Here is a 6557-nt window from a genome sequence, read left to right as displayed (position 1 = left end):
GAGATATTAGCTGATGTACAAAGGGCTATATAAAATAAACTTGATTTGATTTGATTTGATTGCAAAGCAATCATTAGCCTGCTATTCAGTGGAGTGAGTGTGTGGTCAAGTCTGGGTTTAAGGGTCTCTTTTCCAAGCTTTAAAGGATAAACATTCACATGCCATGGGCCAGAAAAGGTTGAATACATTTGGCCATGCTGTCAATCCAGCATTGATATCTGTCACGTTCAAAACAACTGGAAACTCAGAACTAGGAAATCTCTGACTTCAGTGAGTTCAAGACAACTGGGAACTTGGAAAACTACATTTTGAACGGTCATCCAACTCGAAATTCCAAGTGGGGAACTCAGGCCTCTTTCTAGAGTTCCGACCTGAAGATCACTGACGTCATGATTAGACCTTGTTTTTTTCTGAGTTCCCAGTTGTCTTGAAAGCATCATAAATCCAGAGAATGCCATTGATGACAAAGTTTGATGACAAAATTTGCCCACAGGAAGGACAGCCGCACCACCTTCCTGTTCAAGTGAGCACAGCACAATAAGGTGAGTCCAAAAACGTATTGTATGCTGCTGCATAAACTATGTAATATGCCAGGAAGATATGTATACTGTAGCTAAGAAAGTAATACTAAGTGTATGTTGTGTAGTAAGCTGTTAGTAGCCCATGTGCCTCACCATAATAATTTGGTCCATTTACCCCTTATAACTTAGCCTACTGTTCTGACTTGGTGGTGCACATGTAGCCTATAGCCTGTTTTAGAGAAATATAATCATTGAATTTTGTAAGAGCTTTCGTTGTCTGCTTATATGGCCCTTTATTTATCCTATGGTTCTGACTTGGTGTACAGGGAGAATACTGTAAGAATAGCCCATGTTCTGAATTCTGTCGCTGTACATTTCAAAATTGCTGAACAAATAGTTATATTGACTACGTCAGTCCTAGCCTGCTCATTAATGTATTGATCGAAATTACGGTAGATAATGTTTTTACATCAGCTATGTTTCTTAAAAAGGCAAAAAATGAGGCTGAATTAACTGTTGGGACAGCCTTATGTAGGTCCTAAAAGTTTGTGGGCACCGTTTGTCACTGTTATATTGCAATTAATGTATTGTTTAATGTTGTATTGTGGCTTTTCTGGCATGCATTTAAAAAAATCACCACTGTGCACAATACAGTAATTGAGTACATTGAGACATCAAGTGGTTTGTGATGATGTGGCTCAGTTGGTAGATGCTTGCAATGCTAGGGTTGTGGGTTCGATTCCCATGGGGGACCAGTATAAAAATGTATGCACTCACTACTGTAAGTTGCTCTGGAAAGAGCATCTACTAAAATGGAAAACGAATGAATAGACCAGTTTTCGCATAAGTTGCATTAGCTAAGTATTTCAAGAAACGGGAAAACATATATTAACTTAATTAAGCAAGTATTTTTATATTCCACAAGTTTTATCAGATGAACTGTTTTGTACAGATAATTATCAGACTCAAGTTACAAATGCTGGTAAACACTAGAATACATTTAACTACTTTTGTGAAAACATTGTTTTCACAAAAGTAGTGCACTGGGCCTTTACTAGTCCTGTATTAGCGGACCAATATAGACGTCTATAGGGCGGGCATTTTATTCCCTTCTGCAATTCCCAGGAGTGTAAAAGGGACAAAATCATCCCTGGTTCCAAAATGAAAGCCAGGGCCATCATCTGGAAATTTACAAAAATAATTTGTCAAATGTGAACTATCAAATCAGAAGGAAGAAATGGTTCAGAAGGCTTCTTATCCCTCAGAAAGCTTGCATGTCCCCATCAAAGAGAAAAATCATTATTCTTAACATTATGGCTTGATGAACAGGGAAATATACAGTGGTGTAAAGTACAAAGTACTAATAGTTTTTTGGGGGTATATGTACTTTACTATTTATCTTTTTGACAACTTTTACATTTCCTTCACTACATTTGTAAAGAAAATTCTGTACTTTTTACTCCATACATTTTCCATGACACCCAAAAGTACTCATTACTTTTTGAGTGCTTAGCAGGACAGGAAAATAGTCTAATTCAAACACTTATCAAGAAAACATTCCTGGTCACCACTCCTGCCTCTGATCTGGCGGACTCACTAAATGCTTTGTTTGTCAATTATATCTGAGTGTTGGAGCGTGCCCCTGGCTATCCACAAATTTAAAAAAAAAATTTTTTTTTTAAATGGTTCTGTTTGGTTTGCTTAAGGAATTTGAAATAATTTATACTTTTACTTTTGATACTTATGTATCAATATATTTTATATTACTTATATATTTTAGCAATTACATCTACTTTTTATACTTAAGTATATTTAAAACCAAATACTTTTAGACTTTTACTCAAGTAGGATTTTACTGGGTGACTTTCACTTTTACCTGAGTCATTTCCTATTAAGGTATTTTGACTTTTTCTCAAGTATGAGCAATGTAATAAAGTATTGACTTATCAAATAAGTTACGTTACATGTTATGTTGGCTGACAATTTGTTAGCTACGCTATCCTTATGAACCGCATAGCATATCATTACAGCATGATGTATCGCCGGTATGTTAGCTACCTACTGTAACGTTAGTTGGCTTCTAGTACATCGAACTTGCCAGTATATTAACTTTATGCTATCTAACTAACTACCCAACATTTATTGACTTGATTATTCACGTCATTCATAGCTTAGCTAAGTGGTATAGTCGTTCGGGTCCGTTCGCTCTGGCTATCTGGCTATCTACACCGATTTGATTATTCACCTCTGGTAAGACGAGGGGTGGGGGTGTGTGTCTTTTTGTCAATAACAGCTGGTACGCGATGTCTAATATTAAAGAAGTCTCGAGATATTGCTCGCCTGAGGTAGAGTACCTTATGATAAGCTGTAAACCACACYATCTACCAAGAGAGTTCTCATCTGTATTATTCRTAGMCGTCTATTTACCACCACAAGCGAAGCTGGSACTAAGCCCGCTCTCAAACAACTCTATAAGGCCATAAGCAAAGAAGAAAATGCTCACCCAGAAGCGGCATTCCTAGTGGCCGGGGACTTTAATGCAGGCAAACTTTACCAGCATGTCACATGTGCAACCAGGGGGAAAAAAATCCTGACCACCTTTACTCCACACATAGAGATGTGTACAAAGCTCTCCACCGCCCTCCATTTGGCAAATCTGACCATAATTATATCCTTCTGATTCCTGCTTACAAGCAAAAACTAAAGCAGGAAGTACCAGTGACTCGCTCAATAAGGAAGTGGTCAGATGACGTGGATGCTCCACCACAGGACTGTTTTGCTAGCACAGACTGGAATATGTTCCAGGATTCATCCAATGGCATTGAGGAATACACTACCTCAGTCATCGGCTTCATCAATAAGTGCATCGATGACGTCGTCCCCACAGTGACTGTACATACATATCCCAACCATAAGCCATGGATTACAGGCAGCATCCGCATCGAGCTAAAGGCTAGAGCTGCCACTTTCAAGGAGCGGGATACAAATCCGGATGCTTATAAGAAATCCCGCTATGCCCTCAGACGAACCATCAAACAAGCAAAGTGTCAATACAGGATTAAGATGTAATCCTACTACACCAGCTCTGATGCTCGTAGGATGTGGGAGGGCTTGAAAACTATTACGGACTAAAAAGGGAAACCCAGATGCGAGCTGCCCAGTGACGTGTGCCTACCAGACAAGCTAAATGCCTTTTATGCTCGCTTCGAGGCAAGCAACACTGAAGCATGCACGAGAGCACCAGCTGTTCTAGATTACTGTAGGATAACACTCTCGGTAGCCGATCTGAACAAAACCTTTAAACGGGTCAACATTCACAAAGCCGCTGGGCCAGATGGATTACCAGGACGTGTACTCAAAGCATGCGCGGACCAACTGTCAAGTGTCTTCACTGACATTTTCAACCTCTCCCTGACTGAGTCTGTAATACCTACATGTTTCAAGCAGACCACAATAGTCCCTGTGCCCAAGGAAGCGATGGTAACCTGCCTAAATGATTACCACCCCGTGGCACTCACATTGGTAGCCATGAAGTGCTTTAAAAGGCTGGTCATGGCTCACATCAACAGCATCCTCCCGGACACCCTAGACCCACTCCAATTCGCATACCGCCTCAACAGATCCACAGATGACACAATCTCAATCGCACTCCACACTGCCCTTTCTCACCTGGACAAAAGGAACACCTATGTGAGAATGCTGTTCATTGACTACAGTACAGTGTTCAACCATAGTGCCCTCGAAGCTTATCACTAAGCTAAGGACTCTGGGACTAAACACCTCCCTCTGCAACTGGATCCTGGACTTCCTGACGGGCCTCCCCCAGGTGGTAAGAGTAGGAAACAACACGTCTGCCACCCTGATCCTTAACACTGGGGACCCACAGGGGTGTGTACTTAGTCCCCTCCTGTATTCCCTGTTCACCTACGACTCCAACACCATCGTTAAGTTTGCTGATGACACAACAGTGGTAGGCCTGTTCACCGACAACAATGAGACGGATTATAGGGAGGAGGTCAGAGAACTGGCAGTGTGGTGCCAGGACAAAAACCTCTCCCTCAATGTGAGCAAGACAAAGGAGCTGATCGTGGACTACAGGAAAAGGTGGGCCAAACAGGCCCCCATTAACATCGATAGGGCTGTAGTGGAGCGGGTTAAGAGTTTCAAGTTCCTTGGTGTCCACATTACCAACAAACTATCATGGTCCAAACGTACTAAGACAGTCGTGAAGAGGGAACGACAAAACCTTTTCCCCCTCAAGAGACTGAAAAGGTTTGGCATATGTCCCCAAATCCTCAAAAGGTCCTACTGCTGCACCATCGAGAGCATCCTGACCGGTTGCATCACCGCCTGGTATGGCAACTGCTCGGCATCTGACCGTAAGGCGCTACAGAGGGTAGTGCGAACTGCCCAGTACATCACTGGGGACAAGCTTCCTGCAATCCAGGACCTATACAATAGGTGGTGTCAGAGGAAGGCCAATAAAATTGTCAGAGACTCCAGTCACCCAAGTCAAAGACTGTTTTCTCTGCTACCGCATGACAAGCGGTACCGGAGCGCCAAATCTAGGACCAAAAAGCTCCTCAACAGCTTCTACCCCCAAGCCATTAGACTGCTGAACAATTCATAAAAATCGCTACCGGACAATTTACATTGCCCCCACCCCACACACTGCTGCAACTTGCTGTTTGTTTGTTACCTATGCATAGTCACTTCGCCCCCACCTATATGTACAGATTCCTCAACTAGCCTGTACCCCTGCACACTGACTTGGTACCGGTGCCCCCTGTATATAGCCTCGTTATTGTTATTCTTATTGTGTTACTTTTTATTATAACTTTTTATTTTAGCATACTTGGTAAATATTTTCTTCTTCTTGAACTGCACTGTTGGTTAAGGGCTTGTAAGTAAGCATTTCACGGTAACGTCTACACTTGTTGTATTCGGCGCATGTGGCAAATAAAGATTTGATTTGATATGATATGATATGAGCTAGGTGGTATAGTCGTTCAGATCCGTGCGTAAATACGCTCTGGCTATCTGCTCCGATTTCAGAGCACTCTAGTCTGACTGCCAGATGCAGAGAGCAGAATAACTGATTAATTTACAAACGCTCAACACCCGTTGAATGTGGCCGGTGTCAGAGTGAGGTGTTCTCTCATTTGTGTCTGGATGTAGCTAGCAAGTTACCCAGTTAGCATGGGTGCTTGACTCTTGTTGTGAGGTCAGATCAGAAATCTCGGATCAACCCTACTCATCAGCCAGAGCGTCCAGTGTGCGCTCAGAACGCTCCAAGAGTGAAAAGCTCTGAATTTACAAACTGACAATCTATCAACGCCCTGCATTTACGATCTCCCTAGAGCGCACTGTGGCACTCCAGATTGAATTTACGAAAACACCCAAAGTCTAGCTAGTAATTTCTTATGCTAAAAAGCTAGCAAGAGGTTGCATAGCAACAGCATCAACTTCCGGTAGACAGGCGAAGCACTAGTACACTCAACTGAAAGGATACCGTTCGTTTACAATATACTAAAATTAACTAATAGTATATAATATGTAGTATATACTCATTATGTATGTAGTATACAGTATGTTAGTATGGGTATTCGAACACAGCTCTCTTTCAATTAAGCTCTAGACAACCAGCTGTGGGGAGTGGCTTACTAATCAGTGACCTTAATTTATCAATCAAGTACAAGGGAGGAGGGAGGACACACGGCTCTCCGTAGAATGAGTTGGACACCTGTGGTACAGAGGCACGAAGTAATCCGAAGAGAAAGTCTCTCTACTCTTCATTAATGGTGAGGATGGAGTCCTCCCTTGGGGAGTGGAGTACTTAGGAAGAGTGGGGATTCTGATTTGAGTGCTGAGATTGGACAAAGTATGCACACACACTATGCTTCCACGTGCTTAAATGTATTAAGCCTACTCACCGTGAAATTATTCCGCAAGTGATTTGTTAAAGATAGGATGACTGAGCCAGTTTCATCATAGCGCTTGACGGTTTTTGCGCCTGCACTTGAAGAAACTTTCAAA

This window comes from Salvelinus sp. IW2-2015, linkage group LG37 (genome assembly GCF_002910315.2).
Source record: "Salvelinus sp. IW2-2015 linkage group LG37, ASM291031v2, whole genome shotgun sequence".
NCBI classification, from domain to species: Eukaryota; Metazoa; Chordata; class Actinopteri; order Salmoniformes; family Salmonidae; genus Salvelinus; species Salvelinus sp. IW2-2015.
This window is presented reverse-complemented; position numbering follows the sequence as displayed.